The sequence below is a fragment of the Coregonus lavaretus genome (genome assembly GCF_964263955.1).
Source record: "Coregonus lavaretus genome assembly, chromosome: 38".
NCBI classification, from domain to species: domain Eukaryota; kingdom Metazoa; phylum Chordata; class Actinopteri; order Salmoniformes; family Salmonidae; genus Coregonus; species Coregonus lavaretus.
Window position 1 is genome coordinate 3,925,497 of NC_140025.1, and position 21,696 is coordinate 3,947,192.

Consider the following 21,696-nt stretch of genomic DNA (forward strand, 5'->3'; position numbering starts at 1 on the left):
TGTCTTGGAGAGAGCCAGGCCTGTTGCTGATGAAATGATAGCTCAAGTCCACCCACCTCCTAAGGGATATGTCTGGATCTGACATTGTGCCAGCAGCCAGCATCAGCTCACGTCCTCCACGTGTTAGTCTATCAACAATGGGACTCTGATAGTGTTAGGTTGAATCACTCTTTTCGTGTCTGAGATAGAGAGATTATGTTTTCACATGCAATGGTGGGAAAAGCAGGACATCAATTATGTGGGCAATGTAATATTGATATGGGATGTCCATCACCTTATTTGTGTGGCTTTATTCCTCTTAGAAAAACCTACCAATATCACAGAAATACAAACATTTAAACTGGCTACGGATTCACACATAATTTTGGTATCTTTGGTATCCAATGGACTGATAGTGTGGGAGCGCTGGTTTAACATCTACTGTAGTTACAATGAATAAATAACAGGCATAACAAAACTTTGTCTCATTGGATTTTATAAGAAGTATTATAAGCACAAGATGCTTGAGTTTATTTATTTTTTCTAAGTATGCTATGCTCCACTGCATCCTTTTTTTCTGGCAAAATAGCCTATGTGAGAAAGAGAAAATTAGTGACATCCCTTACCACAAACATACTTTACTGTTGAAAAGGTGCACTTATATCAACCTCAGAATTACATTGACTAAAATAGATTAATTTGGATTGTTGTGGCAAAAAGGTGAGCTGGATTAAATCATGTAGTACCTAAAAAAGCCTTAAAATGTCCAGGGGAAGAGTCAACACATGTAGAAGTCCCAGGGGTGGACATGTGATCCCAACCAGAGTCCCATTCACCATCATCTGAACACAATTCAGGAGAGTCTTAATCAATTGTTAACTAAATGTAAACCATGTGCTAGAGAAAAAAAACATTAATTGAAGTCTGAACCCCGTTAGGATATAGAGTAGTCAATGGTGGACATTATTTTGCTCACCAGCCCAATCATGCTTGTTACAAGAGTAGAGAGGATATTTACTATCCAAAAGGTCACTTACCTTCCGGCACACACATCGGTGAGAGAGGTCTGAGCATGTGAGCCAGGGCAGTGTCTGATATTCCAGGCCCAGCTTTGGTAGTTGTACCTGGATAACCTGAATATTTGCTAATTGGAGCACCTGTTACGAATGGAAATCAGTGTTATGTAAGGTATATGACTAGCTGACTGTAATATTCATATGTGTCAGCATACTGAATTGTAATTGGATGCATTATACTGTCATATCATACTGTGCTATGATTGGTTAAGACCACCCAGGTGGTGAGGTCATTCTAAAGATGATAATGGCCAGAGACACATGGACATGCCAGTTATAGCTAGTTAATAAAGAGCTACGTTTATAAATATCCTGTCGTCCTGCATTTTATTATTTTGTACAAAGCATACAAAACATGACATGGTGTCAAGAGTAAAAGGACTAAAAGATGGATTTTGCTGGAGTTCCTTCACCTCGAATGGATTGGGGGTCTACAAATCTACCCCGATGCATGGCGTAAGTTCAAACAGCATGTGGAGCTGATGTTCACGGGTCCTCTGAAGGAAAGAGGAGAAGAGGAAAAGTGCAGCTACCTGCTCCTCTGGATCGGTGAAAAGGGGAGAGACATTTACAACACATGGACACTTACCGAGGCTGAATCAAAGGTACTGAAAACATACTACGATCGTTTTGAAGCATATGTTGTGCCAAAGACCAATACAATTTTCGCTAGGTACAAATTCCATGAGAAAGTACAAGGCGCTAGCGAATCGTTTGAACAGTTTGTCACTGAGCTGCGTCTGCTTGTGAAAGACTGTGATTATGCAAACAAGGATGAGATAATCAGGGACCGTATTGTATTTGGAATACACTCACCGCGAGTGAGAGAGAAACTTTTGAATGTTGGATCAGAGTTAACGCTGGACAAAGCTATCGACATAGCCAGATCTCACGAGCTAGCACAGGTTCAGATGAAAACCATTTCAGGCGGCAGCACGAGCGCATCACGTGAACAAGCAGTGCACGCAGTCAGGCAGACATCAAAGCACACCTCCAGTGCCCAGAGAGCATGTTTCAGAACGGAGACAGACAGAATTCCAAAACAGAGCGACACAGACTCCAAACGCCCCAAAACATGTGGATATTGTGGATACAAAGTGCATCAGGGGAATTGCCCAGCTAAAGGCAAACAGTGTACTAAATGTGGAAAATGGAATCACTTTGCAAAAGTGTGCAGAGTTTACCGTGGAAAAACAGTACATACAGTGAGTGAAGATGAAATGTCAATCAAAGAGTCAAATGCTGATGAACTGTTTATTGATTCAGTGACACAGAAAAGTCAGATATCAGAGACAGAGCAAGCCTTTGCTGACATTGAGATAGGAAGACAAGGCACAGAGCTAAAATTCAAACTAGACACTGGTGCACAAGTAAACATTATTCCTCTGAGTAAGTACAGAAGCTTGACATCTGAGTGTGAGCTACAGCCCACCACGCACAGACTGACTGGTTATGGTGGTGAACAGCTCCCAGTAAAAGGCACATGCACTCTCAAATGCAAATACAAGGAAAGGGACATGATGTTGGACTTTTATGTTGTTGACACTCGAGCACCTGCAGTGCTAGGTCTTAAAGCATGTTTAGACATGGACCTTATCAAGCTAGTTTTATCAGTGACAGCACCAGTAGAGATAGAGAATGTCATGGAGGAGTTTGCTGATGTTTTTACAGGAATAGGACTATTCCCAGGAGAATGTACCATTCACCTTGACCCAGACGCAACCCCTGTGGTCTACCCACCGAGAAAGATTCCACTTGCTCTCCGCGCCCGTCTGAAGAAAGAGTTGGAGAGCATGGAGCAATCTGACATCGTCACCAAGGTTACAGAACCGACGGATTGGGTCAACGCGTTAGTGGTGGTGGAGAAACCACGCACAGGCAAGCTCAGAGTATGTCTCGACCCAAGAGACTTGAACAAGGCTATCAAACGCACCCATTACCCCTTACCGACGCTAGATGGCATCACACACAAGCTAGCGGGCGCACGCTACTTCAGTGTCATGGACGCCAGATCAGGCTACTGGGCTATCAAGCTCACAGAAGAGTCATCTAAGCTCACAACGTTCAACACACCGTTTGGATGCTACAGGTTCCGTCGCTTGCCTTTTGGGATTATCTCAGCCCAAGACGAGTTTCAGCGAAAGATCGACGAGGTGTACGAAGGCCTCGACGGAGTCGTGGCAATTGTGGACGATATCCTTGTCTATGGTCGAACCAAAGAGGAACACGACAGAAACCTCAACGCGATGCTGCAAAGGTCCTGCGAGAGAGGAGTCCGGCTCAACCCCGAGAAGAGCACAGTCGGCGCTACAGAGGTCAGCTACTTCGGACATCTTCTCACAGCGAATGGAATCAAGCCAGATCCGCAGAAGATCTCAGCCATAAAGGAAATGGAGCCACCAAAGAACCGCGCAGAGCTGGAAACAGTGCTTGGCATGGTCAACTACTTAGCCAAGTTCGCACCCAGCCTCTCCAATGCTAATGCACCCCTGCGTCAGCTGCTAAAGCAGTCCAGTGAGTTCCTCTGGGACAACCAACACGACATCGCTTTCCAGAAAGTGAAAGACTTGATCACGAGAGAACCAGGACCAATCCTTGCCTACTACGACCCCAACAAAGAGCTCAGACTCCAGGTGGACGCGTCAAAGTATGGACTAGGGGCAGTGCTACTGCAAGAAGGAAAACCCATCGGCTACGCTTCCAAATCTCTCACAGACTGTGAAATCAACTACGCTCAAATCGAAAAGGAGCTGTACGCCATTCTGTTCGGATGTAAGCGTTTCCATCAGTATGTCTATGGACGACAAGTCATTGTGGAATCAGACCACAAGCCCCTCGAGTCAGTCATGAGGAAACCGTTAGCCGCAGCCCCGCCAAGGCTACAGAGAATGATCCTTCAACTACAAAAATACGACTTCACAATCACTCACCGTCCAGGCAAAGACGTCATCCAACCAGCTGACACTGAACGTTCATATCTCGTTCGCACCGCAGAAGGAGCGGTGTACCGCCGCAATCGTCGTCACCTACTGAACACAAAAGAACAACACACTGACGAGATGAACTGTTCCCCTGAAAGAGAACGGGGTGGACTAAACACAGACACAACACAACATACACCATACTCACCTGCAACACCACAAGAACTGTTGACTGACACAGAAGCATGCTCAGCTTCATATCACACAAGGTCAGGAAGAGAGGTCAAGCCTAGAGCTGTCCTAGACCTGTGAAATGTCAAAGGGTGTAGGCGGATCGCTGCCCTAAAAGAGTTCCAGACTGTAAACTTGTTATTGAAAGTTAACTTGAAATGTTTTGGTATGGTATTTGTTTGATATGTTGAGATGTCATTGCTACAGTGAAAAGCTGAGTTGCTGAGAAATATTTATTCTAAAAGTAACAGTATGCTGAATCATTGTTTGTCTGTTATGTTGATGCAGTTGGTGCAGTTTAAATGGTTACTTACCTCGAGTTCAAACTACAGAGAATGATCCTTCAACTACAAAAATACGACTTCACGTACAAAGCATACAAAACAAGACATCAACCTCAGAATTACATTGACTAAAATAGATTAATTTGGATTGTTGTGGCAAAAAGGTGAGCTGGATTAAATCATGTAGTACCTAAAAAAGCCTTAAAATGTCCAGGGGAAGAGTCAACACATGTAGAAGTCCCAGGGGTGGACATGTGATCCCAACCAGAGTCCCATTCACCATCATCTGAACACAATTCAGGAGAGTCTTAATCAATTGTTAACTAAATGTAAACCATGTGCTAGAGAAAAAAAACATTAATTGAAGTCTGAACCCTGTTAGGATATAGAGTAGTCAATGGTGGACATTATTTTGCTCACCAGCCCAATCAGGCTTGTTACAAGAGTAGAGAGGATATTTACTATCCAAAAGGTCACTTACCTTCCGGCACACACATCGGTGAGAGAGGTCTGAGCATGTGAGCCAGGGCAGTGTCTGATATTCCAGGCCCAGCTTTGGTATTTGTACCTGGATAACCTGAATATTTGCTAATTGGAGCACCTGTTACGAATGGAAATCAGTGTTATATAAGGTATATGACTAGCTGACAACTCTCTCTCTCTCTCTCTCTCTCAATTCAATTCAATTTTTCAATTCAAGCTGCTTTATTGGCATGAAAAACATTGCGTCAATATTGCCAAAGCAACAATGTATACAATATACATTGTAAAAAAAATAAAAATAAATAATAACAAATAATAATAAAAATGGTAGTAAATAATAATAAATAAATAACAACAATAAAATGGTAACAGTCAATAGTATAAATATAATAAATATACAAATCTAAATATGGAAAATGAAACTATAACTAACTTATAACTAAATAACAATATTAAGTACGTTACTATTTACTATGCAGATGTTATTATTCAGTGTCCCTCAGGCTATGGCAGGCAAATACATATTTGGCTGCAAGAGGAGCCATAGCTCCTTCGCCCATGAGTATTTTTAGTTTTTCCTCTGGGTTTAATAAGTTAAAATTTGGAACAAATCTAGTCATTTCTGTGAATAATGAATGTCTTTGTGAGGAATATTTATCACAGTAAAGGAGAAAGTGCATTTCTGTTTCTACCTCCCCTGTCGTGCAGTGACCACATACACGCTCCTCTTTGGGTAGCCATGTCTTTTTATGTCTGCCGGTTTCTATTGCCAATTGGTGGTCACTCAGCCTGTACTTGGTAAGGATCTGTCTCTGCTTCGTATCTCTGACAGAGTAGAGATAATCAGCCAATTCATATTCTCTGTTTAGGGTCAGATAGCAATTTAGTCGGCTTTGGGATTTTGTTTTGTTTTTCCAATGTTGTAAATATGAGTCCTTTGATTGGTTCATGAATTTGTTTATTTGAATTCTTTCTTTTGAAGCAGTGCTGGTGTCAGCTTGGTTGGTTAGGTCCAACACCAGCTGACTGAGAGGGCTCGTTTCTGGGCTCAGCTCTTGGGTTTGAAGTGCTTTAAATTGCAGACTTGAATTTGGACTTGAATTTAGATGTAGCCAAAATTTTAATGATCTTTTCTGTATTTTTATTACTACTGGAAAGCGGCCCAATTCTGCCCTACATGCATTAGTTGGTGTATTTCTCTGGACTTGAAGAATATTCCGACAGAATTCTGCATGTAGGGCTTCAATTGGATGTTTGTCCCATATTTTAAAGTCCAGTTTATTGAGTGGCCCCCAAACCTCACTTCCGTAAAGAGCTATTGGTAGGATTACACTGTCAAATATTTTGGTCCAAATTCTAATTGGGATATTGATTTTGAATAATTTCATTTTTATTGCATACAATGCTCTGCGGGCTTTTTCTTTGAGTGCATTCACTGCCATATTAAAGTTTCCCGATGCAGATATGGTCAGACCAAGGTATGTGTAATTTTTAGTGTGTTCAATTATGGTGTTGTTCAGGGTGAATTTATATTTGTGTTTCTGACATCTGTTTTTTTTTTTGGAAAATCATGATTTTAGTTTTTTTGAAATTTACTGCCAGGGCCCAATTATTGCAATATTGCTCTAGAATGTTAAGGTTCTGTTGAAGACCTTCTTTGGTTGGTGATAGCCAAGTTCGCACCCAGCCTCTCCAATGCTAATGCACCCCTGCGTCAGCTGCTAAAGCAGTCCAGTGAGTTCCTCTGGGACAACCAACACGACATCGCTTTCCAGAAAGTGAAAGACTTGATCACGAGAGAACCAGGACCAATCCTTGCCTACTACGACCCCAACAAAGAGCTCAGACTCCAGGTGGACGCGTCAAAGTATGGACTGGGGCAGTGCTACTGCAAGAAGGAAAACCCATCGGCTACGCTTCCAAATCTCTCACAGACTGTGAAATCAACTACGCTCAAATCGAAAAGGAGCTGTACGCCATTCTGTTCGGATGTAAGCGTTTCCATCAGTATGTCTATGGACGACAAGTCATTGTGGAATCAGACCACAAGCCCCTCGAGTCAATCATGAGGAAACCGTTAGCCGCAGCCCCGCCAAGGCTACAGAGAATGATCCTTCAACTACAAAAATACGACTTCACAATCACTCACCGTCCAGGCAAAGACATCCCTGTCGCAGACACACTCTCCAGGAACTTTCTTACCTACAAGGACAGCAGCCTCAGTGAAGGCATGGACATGCAGGTGCACACTGTGTACAGCAACTTACCAGTTAGTGACACAAAACTGAAGGAGATCCGAGCAGAAACAGAAAAAGACACACAACTCACACAGCTGAGGAAAGTCATACAGTCAGGATGGCCTGAGGAGAGGAGAAAATGCCCTCAGAGCGTCTCAGAGTTCTGGAACCATCGTGACGAACTATCACAGATCAACGGAATAATTTTCAAAGGAGAGAAAATCATCATTCCTACCAGTCTCAGAGAAGAGATTATGACAAAGATCCATGCTGGACACATGGGCATGGAAAAGTGCAAACAGAGGGCATGGGACATTTTGTTTTGGCCCGGAATGTGCAAACAAATAGAGGACATGGTTGGTAAATGCCCCACCTGTCTTGAACGACGCCCCTCAAACACCAAAGAGCCAATGTTACCTCACCGTATCCCAGACCGACCCTGGCAGGTCGTGGCAACCGATCTGTTCACGTGGAACAACGAGGACTACATTATAACAGTGGACTACTACAGCAGATACTTCGAACTCGACAAGCTTCACAGCACCACATCTGCAGCTGTGATACACAAGCTGAAAGCAGCCTTTGCCAGGCATGGCATTGTAGAGACTTTAATATCTGACAATAGGCCCTGTTACAAATCAAATGAGTTTGAATCCTTCACAAAAGCATGGGAGTTCACACACGTCACCACAAGCCCACATTACCCTCAAAGTAATGGCCTTGCTGAAAAATCTGTGCAGATCGCTAAATCACTCATGGACAAAGCAAAAGCAGACAAGAGAGACCCCTACCTCAGTCTCCTTGAATACCGCAACACTCCAGTTGACAACTTCAAATCACCAGCCCAGCTGTTGATGAGCCGCAGACTTCGCTCAATCCTTCCCAGCACCAACCAGCAGCTGCAACCTGAGGTCGTCAGCTACAAGGAAGTGCATGCAAAACGTGCACAGAGACAACAACAGCAAAAGCGATACTACGACAGGTCAGCCAGACCACTGCCACCACTGAACGACGGAGAGTCAGTTAGAATCCAGGAGCATGGCTACTGGAAGCCAGCAGTCGTCATCCAACCAGCTGACACTGAACGTTCATATCTCGTTCGCACCGCAGAAGGAGCGGTGTACCGTCGCAATCGTCGTCACCTACTGAACACAAAAGAACAACACACTGACGAGATCAACTGTTCCCCTGAAAGAGAACGGGGTGGACTAAACACAGACACAACACAACATACACCATACTCACCTGCAACACCACAAGAACTGTTGACTGACACAGAAGCATGCTCAGCTTCATATCACACAAGGTCAGGAAGAGAGGTCAAGCCTAGAGCTGTCCTAGACCTGTGAAATGTCAAAGGGTGTAGGCGGATCGCTGCCCTAAAAGAGTTCCAGACTGTAAACTTGTTATTGAAAGTTAACTTGAAATGCTTTGGTATGGTATTTGTTTGATATGTTGAGATGTCATTGCTACAGTGAAAAGCTGAGTTGCTGAGAAATATTTGTTCTAAAAGTAACAGTATGCTGAATCATTGTTTGTCTGTTATGTTGATGCAGTTGGTGCAGTTTAAATGGTTACTTACCTCGAGTTCAAACTACAGAGAATGATCCTTCAACTACAAAAATACGACTTCATTAATTTGGATTGTTGTGGCAAAAAGGTGAGCTGGATTAAATCATGTAGTACCTAAAAAAGCCTTAAAATGTCCAGGGGAAGAGTCAACACATGTAGAAGTCCCAGGGGTGGACATGTGATCCCAACCAGAGTCCCATTCACCATCATCTGAACACAATTCAGGAGAGTCTTAATCAATTGTTAACTAAATGTAAACCATGTGCTAGAGAAAAAAAACATTAATTGAAGTCTGAACCCTGTTAGGATATAGAGTAGTCAATGGTGGACATTATTTTGCTCACCAGCCCAATCAGGCTTGTTACAAGAGTAGAGAGGATATTTACTATCCAAAAGGTCACTTACCTTCCGGCACACACATCGGTGAGAGAGGTCTGAGCATGTGAGCCAGGGCAGTGTCTGATATTCCAGGCCCAGCTTTGGTAGTTGTACCTGGATAACCTGAATATTTGCTAATTGGAGCACCTGTTACGAATGGAAATCAGTGTTATATAAGGTATATGACTAGCTGACTGTAATATTCATATGTGTCAGCATACTGAATTGTAATTGGATGAATTATACTGTCATATCATACTGTGCTATGATTGGTTAAGACCACCCAGGTGGTGAGGTCATTCTATCCTCCTGAGAACCAAGGAAAATATTGTTTTTCCTAATCATATTTTTTGTGATTCAATAACTGTTTAGGGTTAAAAAAAAGCATCCTACAATTTCCACATTTTTACAGAGTTCTTACAGATTACAGAGTTTTTATGAACTAAGAATACATACATTTTGGGCTGTAGATTGATTATTATCCAAGAATACAGACATTTTGATTATACAACACACATTAATCATTCTTGAATCATTTTCCTTACATTTCGCAAGGATAGCTTTACTATTAAAGCTTAACACTTTGTTATGTCCATATCCTTTGATTGGTCCCCTTGAATCCTTTCAGTGTTATTTGAACAATGAACATATAACTAATGTGTAACAGATTTATTTTGGATTTTTTCCTTCTGTCAAACTGAATCCAATCTAGCTTTTTCCTTCACTCTTCATTTTGTTCTTAGTATTTTCTTTGTTAGTGGTGAAAGTCCTGGAAGCAATTTCTCTTTTTGGTAATGCAGAGGAACATCTTGCATTTGGTACATCTCATGTACGTCTTGCTCTTGCAGCCCTTATTTCTGCATCTTTCAGCATGCTTGGTATCCATCATCTCAGGCATGTGCATGGCTCCTAGTCTGCGCACAGATGGCTCTGGTTGTGGGATCCTCATTTTAGATGGTGGCTCATACTCATCCTCACTCTCTTCACAGCTGTTTTCCAGTTCCGGACTCTCCAACAGCTCCTCAGCTAGGAGTAGTTTGAAGTCCAGGTACTGATGTGTGTTCTTGGATGGTCTGTGCAGAGCTTTGGTGTCAGACTGGTATTGTATCCAGGAGTTGGTGATGGCAACATCAAAGAAGTGACTGATCACGCGCGATGTCCACTTCTTGGTCCTGCTTGACATGCGATAGAAGCTAAGCATGCGATCACAAAGATCTACGCCACCCATGTTATCATTATACTGCTTAATTACTGCTGGTCTTTTAACCTGGACCAGGTGCTTTTCTTTCTGGGACCATCTGGTACAGATGTCTTCTGGGTCTTTCCCATGTACAGTGGATGCCATGAGCACTGGTTTGTTGTCGAACCATTTTGTGATGGCCAGCTCAGGACTCTTTCTGGCCACTGACACTGATGTTCCTCTCCCCTCTTTTTTCAACTGTTTGTCTACTGGCAGCTGGCACAGCTTTGGGACACGGTTCTTCATTATAGTTCCAGTTGCAGGAAGGCCCTTTGCCAGCAATGAATCCAATAGATCTATGGTTGTGAAGTACCTGTCAAAGAATATGTGGCTTCCTGTTGGAACAGATTCAACCATGCGTAGAACTGCTGCAGCTCCAACTCCTAACCTTTGGACTGTAAAGGTATTCTTCCCTTGGTAGACTTCAAAATCAAGCATCAGACCATTTTGTTGGCCCAAAACATTTTAATTCTGGGATAGCCAAGGCAGGCCATGTGGACTGAAATGCCCAAGAAGATTTTTATTTATTGTGGCGTGGTGTTCATGCACACTCCTTTGATTTGCAGCTCTCTTTGATTTGTGTATGTTGCCAAATCTTCAAAGACCTTGTTGTCAATGTACTGTGAAAAGTATTCAATTGGACTCCAGTCTGCACGTGTTGTAGGGTCATCTTGACACACAGGAAGCCCAGGTAACACAGGTGCAAATCTGATATGAAGGAAAAAAGAATAATAAATGATAAGTAATAACAGTTTAAATACTCAATGCAGCTGAATTTAAAATTGTGGAACTGCATCAAACATACATGTTACTCCTGGCCCACAGGAGGCCCACAGAGGCCTTCTGCATTGTCTTCCTCTTCTTCATCACCGTTTTGTATCACTGGTTGAAACTTATCCTCATCTCTCTCATCATCTGACAACTCCAAATCTATTCGGTAAAGAATTCTTTCTGCTTCAGTTCTGTTTCCTACGACAATGTGGAGTCATTATTTACATGAAGATAGTCCTGATGTCCACTATAATTGACATTCATAAAATGGCAAATCTTTCAAAAGATACATAATTTAGTTGCTATCAGAACTAAATATATGATTCCTAACACCTTCATGAACAAGAAAATATATGATTATCATAGTAACAAAACCAGAGACAAACAATATTTGACTTACCTCTCATCTTTCCATTAAATGTGCTTGTTCCTATGCCGTCCATTTTGAAAGGAAAAATAGAGGAGGTTCCCGGCCTCCCAGCCAATCAAATGACATATCACTGAAAAGCCCAGGATGTCCTCTGTACAGTACATCAGGAATTAAGAGACTTGCACAAAATATTCCAAGAAGAGGGATGAAACTCAAATGTCCACTACAGTGGCATAAGTCAATGGGATGGGTCTCAGGAGGATATAAGGTATATGACTAGCTGACAATTCTCTCTCTCTCTCTCTCTCTCTCTCTCTCTATCTCTCTCTCTCTCTGTGAAATGTGAGCTAGCTAAAGCATAATCACCTGCTTTCATTGAATATGGGTTAACTCCATTTTGGGCTCTTTGGAAACCCTGTGGTGGAGGTGAATCGAAGAAATCCTTGGCCCTTTGGAAACCCTGTGGTGGAGGTGAATGGAAGACATTCTGGGCCCTTTGGCAACCCTGTGGTGGAGGTGAATTGAAGAAATCCTGGGCCCTTTGGCAGAGGTGAATTGAAGAAATCCTGGGCCCTTTGGCATCCCTGTGGTGGAGGTGAATTGAAGAAATCCTGTGCCCTTTGGCATCCCTGTGGTGGAGGTGAATTGAAGAAATCCTTTGGCCATTGGCATCCCTGTGGTGGAGGTGAATTGAAGAAATCCTGGGCCCTTTGGCATCTCTGTGGTGTAGGTGAAGGGAAATAATCCGATAGGCAGGGAGGAGGTGGAGTAGGTATGGGCTGTGGAACTGAAGTTTCTATGTCTTTCTGGGGTTTTTTATGTCGCTGTGTTAGATCCTTCAGTGGCTTATTTTTCTGCGGTGGTGGGGCAAACTGGGAAAGGACATAAACAAATAAAATAAAATCTATTAATTGTATTTGTCAAATGCACCGAATACAACAGGTGTTGACCTTACCGTGAAATGCTTGCTCACAAGCCCTGAACAAACAATTATGTTTTAAGAAAATAAGTGTTAAGAAAATATTTACTAAATAAGCTAAATAAAAAAACGACATATAAACGTGAGAATTGCTGATTGCAGTTAAAATACAACCGTGATGTAAAAATTAAAAGGGACAGTTTGGAGTGAGTAACCTACGTCAAATCTCTGAAGAGACTCAGCTACCACTGGAGAGATGGGCCGTTCATCTCTATTTGCACATCATCTCTTGCACATCTATCATTCCAGTGTTAATACTAATTGTAATTATTTTGCACTATAGCCTATTTATTGCCTTACCTCCATAACTTGCCACATTTGCACACACTGTATATATATTTTCTGTTGTATTTTTGACTTTATGTTTTGTTTTACCCCATATGTAACTCTGTTGTTGTTTTTATCGCACTGCTTTGCTTTATCTTGGCCAGTTTGCAGTTGTAAATGAGAACTTGTTCTCAACTGGCTTACCTGGTTAAATAAAGGTGAAATAAAAATGTACAAAAATATTCTGCATGTTCCTAACTAAGGTTGGTTAGCTGGGCTATGTGACGTTTGATTGAGTCCTCTACCTCCATTGGCCTCTGAAAACATAGCATCCTCCTGACGAGTTGTGTGATTAGGGACATTTTACCTAATGACTGTATCACAGGGCAGCAGTTCATTGCAATGACCTCCATAGCATGGATAGTGGTGCACCATCCCGTCCTCTTTCCCTTGTTTTGTTATCGCCCAAAGGTGTATTGTACAAATCCCTGGGAAAGGTCACATCAGCAGCCATGTGAGTAATGAGGCAATAAGCATTTATCCTTTGTTGATGGAAACAAATGTGTTTCTACTGAACTGGATGGAGCACAGATAAGAGTTTGGTTTCACTTGTGCTAAATGAAACAGGTCCAACTTAATTTACAATTGATCCTCAGATAAAAGCTCATACATTTTACTTGTATTCTTATGTGAGTGGTGTGGTGTATTTCTTTTATTGATTGAAATGTAATGGATGCTATATATAGAAAACAGAGGGGAGTTTTGAGATCCATTATACACATTGTGGATCGTACGAGAACCAGTGTACCGGAGATTCCTTTCCTTTTCAAACACAACAGCTTGCCATGTCTTTGGCCACTCAGAAACTCTACATCGCCTTGAGTTATGCAGTTACTCTGATGTGGGTCAACCATGTCATGTTGTCCTTCTCTTTGAGGAACTGTTTGATCTGGACTTGAAATTACTCTAATGCAAACCTACATACTTTGATGACCACTAATCTCTTCATGTGTACGTTTTCAGTGACCTGTTAATATATCATTTTGGATTTCGAGATTAGCGAGATAATCCAGATAGCTAAAGTGATAACATGAGATTGAATCTGTCTTGGAGATAGCCAGGCCTGTTGCTGATGAAATGATAGCTCAATTCCACCCACCTCCTAAGGGATATGTCTGGATCTGACATTGTGCCAGCAGCCAGCATCAGCTCACGTCCTCCACGTGCTAGTCTATCAACAATGGGACTCTGATAGTGTTAGGTTGAATCACTCTTTTCGTGTCTGAGATAGAGAGATTATGTTTTCACATGCAATGGTGGGAAAAGCAGGACATCAATTATATGGGCAATGTAATCTTGATATGGGATGTCCATCACCTTATTTGTGTGGGTTTATTCCTCTTAGAAAAACCTACCAATATCACAGAAATACAAACATTTAAACTGGCTACGGATTCACACATACTTTTGGTATCTTCGGTATCCAATGGACTGATAGTGTGGGAGTGCTGGTTTAACATCTACTGTAGTTACAATGAATAAATAACAGGCATAAGCAAACTTTGTCTCATTGGATTTTATAAGAAGTATTATAAGCACAAGATGCTTGAGTTTATTAATTTTTTCTAAATATGCTATGCTCCACTGCATCCTTTTTTTCTGGCAAAATAGCCTATGTGAGAAAGAGAAAATTAGTGACATCCCTTACCACAAACATAGTTTACTGTTGAAAAGGTGCACTTATATCAACCTCAGAATTACATTGACTAAAATAGATTAATTTGGATTGTTGTGGCAAAAAGGTGAGCTGGATTAAATCATGTAGTACCTAAAAAAAGCCTTAAAATGTCCAGGGGAAGAGTCAACAAACGTAGAAGTCCCAGGGGTGGACATGTGATCCCAACAGAGTCCGATTCACCATAATCTGAACACAATTCAGGAGAGTCTTAATCAATTGTTAACTAAATGTAAACCCTGTGCTAGAGAAAAAAAAATATTAATTGAAGTCTGAACCCTGTTAGGATATAGAGTAGTCAATGGTGGACATTATTTTGCTCACCAGCCCAATCAGGCTTGTTACAAGAGTAGAGAGGATATTTACTATCCAAAAGGTCACTTACCTTCCGGCACACACATCGGTGAGAGAGGTCTGGGAATGTGAGCCAGGGCAGTGTCTGATATTCCAGGCCCAGCTTTGGTAGTTGTACCTGGATAACCTGAATATTTGAAATCCTTGGCCCTTTGGAAACCCTGTGGTGGAGGTGAATGGAAGACATTCTGGGCCCTTTGGCAACCCTGTGGTGGAGGTGAATCGAACCAATTCTGGGCCCTTTGGCAACCCTGTGGTGGAGGGAAATAATTCGATAGGCAGGGAGGAGGTGGAGTAGCTTTTGTCTGTGGAACTGAAGTTTCCATGTCTTTTTGTCTTTTTTTATGTTGCTTCAGCAGACCCTTCAGCTCAAACATGACATGCTTCATAATTGGAGAGATGGGCAGCTCAGCCACGATGGGCTTCACTGGTGGAGAGATGGGAAGCTCAAACATGACGGGCTTCACTAGTGGAGAGATGGGCAGCTCAGCTACGATGGGCTTCACTGGTGGAGAGATGGGAAGCTCAACCATGATGGGCTTCACTGGTGGAGAGATTGGAAACTCAACCATGATTGGCTTCACTGGTGGAGAGATGGGAAGCTCAACCACGATGGGCTTTACTGGTGGAGAGATGGGAAGCTCAACCATGATTGGCTTCACTGGTGGAGAGATGGGCAGCTCAACCACAATGGGCTTCACTGGTGGAGAGATGGGAAGCTCAACCATGATGGGCTTCACTGGTGGAGAGAAGGGCAGCTCAGCCACGATGGGCTTCACTGGTGGAGAGATGGGAAGCTCAACCAAGATGGGCTTCACTGGTGGAGAGATGGGCAGCTCAGCCACGATGGGCTTCACTGGTGGAGAGATGGGCAGCTCAACCATGATGGGCTTCACTGGTGGAGAGATGGGCAGCTCAGCCACGATGGGCTTCACTGGTGGAGAGATGGGAAGCTCAACCATGATGGGCTTCACTGGTGGAGAGATGGGCAGCTCAGCCACGATGGGCTTCACTGGTGGAGAGATGGGTTATAGATAGTGGTATAGAAAGAGAAGTTTAGTCCAGAAACAACATATAATCAATTACAATGTAATAGACGCATGGCCTAAAACATATCTGTTTGCTTACTTATGAATATGCAAACCATAATAATCATCCCCTCCCTCATCATTCATTCTAACTCTGCTGTCTCATCCAACGAATAAACGTACCTGTGCCCTACTCTGTGTGCACAACAGGGTAACACAATACCACATGAAGAACTTAGATTGGTACTCCTGACACTTCTGCCATGCAATCTCAATCATCTCCTCAAGAGTCCCAACGCTACAGGAGAGGAAACACACCAGGTTGTTTAGAATGTGTGGAAAGAGGCTTCATACCGTGGATACGAAACAGTCTTTATATTTCAGATCTGAACTCAATCTAGTTACTCTGGGTAATCCAGGTAATCTGAAACTCCATTACATTGGTCCAACATCTCAATCAACTTCACTGTAAAGGCAGTGTAATAATAGCACTCCAAATCCCAAAATGAATGTATCTGGTGGATTGTGTAGCTGTGCAGATGTCAATGCTGTGTTAACGAACAAAGTGCTTACTTTGCAAGAGGCCAAGGGGATGCTGCGAGGAATCCAGGCTGCTCCTGTGGGCTCTGCTGAGGGAGATCAGAGGAAGTAGGGAGGGGGAGATGGGCAGGAGCATCGACAATCTGAGAAGAACCAGCCTCTATTTCCCATTTGGCCCCTTGACCAGGTTGATCCTGGTCATACTTGTACGCATACTCATAGTTGTACTCGTTGTTGTTTAGGGTCCACCTCTCTGTAAAAAGAATGAGAGCAGAAGCTTGATCCTCTCATTTCCATAAAGGAATGGTAATACAATGATTAAACCAAGACCCAACACAGGTGTGAAATGCTTACCCCAATGGCCATGTTCTTCATTCCAGTGGAAATATCCATAATCATCGCCCACGTAAAACCCGTCTGCATCAGCCTTAACAACATAATCAACATGGAGACAGTCAGGTGAGAACAACTTTAAAGAGCAAAACCTGTTATCAAAGCAAAAAAGCTGGAAGGTACAGTATAAATTGAATCCCTTTTAATGTTCTCAGAATGTATTGGAGAAAACATTATACCGAGACTTTTTAAAGCTAGAATCCTTAATTGAAACAATAACAAAGCGTACACCCCACCTCTCTTTTGGTAAAAAACTAAGGGATGGGCCTGGAGAAATATAACCACTCTCAAATTCAGACAGAGCTGGCAATCCATGATATCAAAATTACAGTTTTAACCATGTTTTAAGGTTATACAGTGTTGTTTTCATTACATTTACATTGTTTACACACATTGGAGTAAAACAAGCTTCTATTTTGGGTTCTGATGGGGTACATATGACAGTTGAATTAAGATCATGAGGCATTTATAATTATATTCTTCAAGAATCAAATGGGTATATATCATTAACCTCTTAAGGATCGTACACTTTCTTTTGCCTAAAATGACATACCCAAATCTAAATGCCTGTAGCTCAGGACCTAAAGCAAGGATATGCATATTCTTGATACCATTTTAAAGGAAACACTTTGAAGTTTGTGAAAATGTGAAATGAATATAGGAGAATATAACACATTAGATCTGGTAAAAGATAATACAAACAAAAAAACATGTGTTTTCTATATATTTTTTTGTTCCATCATCTTTGAAATGCAAGAGAAAGGCCACAATATAATAATACTGTTTAGGCGCAATTTAGATTAATCAGAGCAAGATTACTGAATGTAACGCACATTATTTACCTTCAGAGAGGTGAATGTATCAAACCAGTTGCCGTAGAGGTTAATTAATAAGTCCAACAATGGATGTAGCAACTAAGGGTTCTAGTTTTAAGGAACCAAACAGCTAACGTTGGGAATATCTTGAAAAACTCCTGATCCCAAACGGGGACCAAACTGGAACGTTTCCAGTCCTAGACCTATGTCCCTGGAATCTTCTGACTGTAACATCATACTACTGACATTCCATGGACCAAAAGAAAACGTATTGAATGTTGCCAGAACTTCCTGGAGAAATACGTTACATAAAGAACATTATAAACTGGGTGGTTTGAGCCCTGAATGCTGATTGGCTGACAGCCGTGTTATATCAGACCGTAAACCATGGGTATGACAAAACACTTATTTTTTCTACTCTAATTACGTTGGTAACCAGTTTATAATAGCAATAAGGCACCTCTGGGGTTTGTGATATATGGCCAATATACCATGGCTGAGGGCTGTGTCCAGGCACTGCACGTTGCGTTGTGCCTTTGCGTCGTGCATAAGAACAGCCCTTAGCCTTGGTATATTGGCCATATACCAGACCCCCTCTGGCCTTATTGCTTAAGTAACCCACTGGGCACAGACATAATTTCAACATCTAGTTTGGAATTCAGTTTGGTTGAGTTGTCAACTAAGGTGAATTCAACTTGAAATCAACAACAACAAAAATCACTGGGTACTTGCTAACTCTGGTCAATGGTGATAGTGTGGAGAAACTCACACTACCGCCCTGAACCAGAGCTAAATATGCTACTCGCTACCGCCCTGCTCCAGAGTGAGGTGTTTGATTACTCACATTATATGGATCCATAGTTGCTGGATCCATGGTTAGCCAATCTTCAACACAGACGCACCATCCAACATCTCCGGTAAAATTTACGGTAAGGTCTCCAACATCCGGAACAACAGACCGTAATGGTTTCAAAGAGTGATCCAAGTAGTAGTCTCCAGAAACAATTCGTTGCTACTAATAAACGAAAATCGATTGCTCGGGGTTATTTATAGGCTAGATAACGTCACAATACTAATCGTCAGATTGGAACTCACAGAGATTCTGTAGCTCATTCTGTAAATGTTTTAACTCTACTTTGAGTCATAATGTAAGTAATTACACTGCACGCGACCACTATTGACATGGGACGGGTTGTTCATTTGAGTCAAATATTTGGCCACTTCCTTGTGTTTGTTTATAATTGAAAATCAATAAACAATTTATCGTAAAGTTTTGGTCACTCACATTTGTCTCGATTGATTGTTTCTAAATATTTCCCGCAAATGTTCCACTAGTAGCCTAGGCCTAGCCAACAAGAAAAAATAGGTTTCAAGGGAACACACAGCAACACATTAAATTACTATTCTGTTCTATTTATGGGAACACCTATAGGGAACACGCATAGGGAACGTGCATAGGAAATGTTTAGTCTGTCTGCATTACCAGTGTCTATTGGTAGCTTATAATGACAGACTCAATCACAAGGGATGACCGCGAATAAATGTTAGCTTTGCTGTTAGCTGATTGCTTATCTGCTGAGACAGGGTGGTAGATGTTAAACCCCAGCTCTAGAACATAAGGATTAACAGATTTGTTTCAGACATGAAGCCGTCACTTTCTTAGAGATTGAAGACAGAATACAAGAATGTGTGAATGTAAATGTAGGTTGACTTGGATGGTGTGGGGTATGCCATTTGTTACAAAGGGGAGGTGACGAACTAATATTTAATGAAACAAATATTAGATAGGCCTACAGCAAAATTACTAAATTGTTATGTTGCTTTTAAAGCGCATTGATACATAGGCTAAATGTTTTGATGCATGTGGATTTCCAGTTGGGTGCCAGCGTCCTAATGATTGGGAGTGGTGCTGAAAGGACAGCTACTGCACCATACACAGAGCCTTTCGTTTCAGCAAAATAATGGCTATTCTGTTCTATTTAATTATATAGGGACACGTTCTGTACAACCACATGGTGTGCATGTTTCAAAATATAAATGGATCAAAAGTGTTTAATGCTTTCTAATTCCATATGCTCCTTGTTGTAACACCCACCCGTAGTATGCGCTCCAGCAGGTCTATCTCACTGGTCATCCCCAAAGCCAACACCTCCTTTGGCCGCCATTCCTTCCAGTTCTCTGCTGCCAATGACTGGAACGAATTGCAAAAATCTCTGTAGCTGGAGACTCTTATCTCCCTCACTAACTTTAAGCATCAGTTGTCAGAGCACCTTACCGATCACTGCACCTGTACACAGCCCATCTGAAATTAGCCCACCCAACTACCTCATCCCCATATTGTTATTTATTTTGCTCATTTGCACATCATCTCTTGCACATCTATCATTCCAGTGTTAATAGTAATTGTAATTATTTTGCACTATAGCCTATTTATTGCCTTACCTCCATAACTTGCTACATTTGCACACACTGTATATATATTTTCTGTTGTATTTTTGACTTTATGTTTTGTTTTACCCCATATGTAACTCTGTGTTGTTGTTTTTATCGCACTGCTTTGCTTTATCTTGGCCAGTTCGCAGTTGTAAATGAGAACTTGTTCTCAACTGGCTTACCTGGTTAAATAAAGGTGAAATAAAAATTTTAAAAAATATTCTGCATTTTCCTAACTAAGGTTGGATATGCTGGGCTATGTGACGTTTGATTGAGTCCTCTACCTCCATTGGCCTCTGAAAACATAGCATCCTCCTGACGAGTTGTGTGATTAGGGAAGTTTTACCTAATGACTCTATCACAGGGCAGCAGTTCATTGCAATGACCTCCATAGCATGGATAGTGGTGCACCATCCCGTCCTCTTTCCCTTGTTTTGTTATCGCCCAAAGGTGTATTGTACAAATCCCTGGGAAAGGTCACATCAGCAGCCATGTGAGTAATGAGGCAGTAAGCATTTATCCTTTGTTGATGGAAACAAATATGTTTCTACTGAACTGGATGGAGCACAGATAAGAGTTTGGTTTCACTTGTGCTAAATGAAACAGGTCCAACTTAATATACAATTGATCCTCAGATAAATGCTCATACATTTTACTTGTATTCTTATGTGAGTGGTGTGGTGTATTTCTTTGATTGATTGAAATGTAATGGATGCTATATATAGAAAACAGAGGGGAGTTTTGAGATCCATTATACACATTGTGGATCATACGAGAACCAGTGTACCGGAGATTCCTTTCCTTTTCAAACACAACAGCTTGCCATGTCTTTGGCCACTCAGAAACTCTACATCGCCTTGAGTTATGCAGTTACTCTGATGTGGGTCAACCATGTCATGTTGTCCTTCTCTTTGAGGAACTGTTTGATCTGGACTTGAAATTACTCTAATGCAAACCTACATACTTTGATGACCACTAATCTCTTTATGTGTACGTTTTCAGTGACCTGTTACTATATCATTTTGGATTTCGAGATTAGCGAGATAATCAAGATAGCTAAAGTGATAACATGAGATTGAATCTGTCTTGGAGATAGCCAGGCCTGTTGCTGATGAAATGATAGCTCAAGTCCACCCACCTCCTAAGGGATATGTCTGGATCTGACATTGTGCCAGCAGCCAGCATCAGCTCACGTCCTCCACGTGTTAGTCTATCAACAATGGGACTCTGATAGTGTTAGGTTGAATCACTCTTTTCGTGTCTGAGATAGAGAGATTATGTTTTCACATGCAATGGTGGGAAAAGCAGGACATCATTTATGTGGGCAATGTAATCTTGATATGGGATGTCCATCACCTTATTTGTGTGGGTTTATTCCTCTTAGAAAAACCTACCAATATCACAGAAATACAAACATTTAAACTGGCTACGGATTCACACATACTTTTGGTATCTTTGGTATCCAATGGACTGATAGTGTGGGAGTGCTGGTTTAACATCTACTGTAGTTACAATGAATAAATAACAGGCATAAGCAAACTTTGTCTCATTGGATTTTATAAGAAGTATTATAAGCACAAGATGCTTGAGTTTATTTATTTTTTCTAAGT

The 21,696-nt window shown here is 41.7% G+C and overlaps 1 long non-coding RNA gene across 1 annotated transcript; it reads right to left on the bottom strand.

The window, feature by feature from the left end:
- Positions 1-502: 502 nt before the first annotated feature.
- Positions 503-1,821, bottom strand: LOC311112225. The gene is made up of 4 exons (XR_014610850.1): positions 1,645-1,821; positions 1,017-1,136; positions 726-821; positions 503-569 (listed from the first exon to the last, which is right to left on the bottom strand). It is a non-coding gene; the product is annotated as an uncharacterized lncRNA (long non-coding RNA).
- Positions 1,822-21,696: the final 19,875 nt, after the last annotated feature.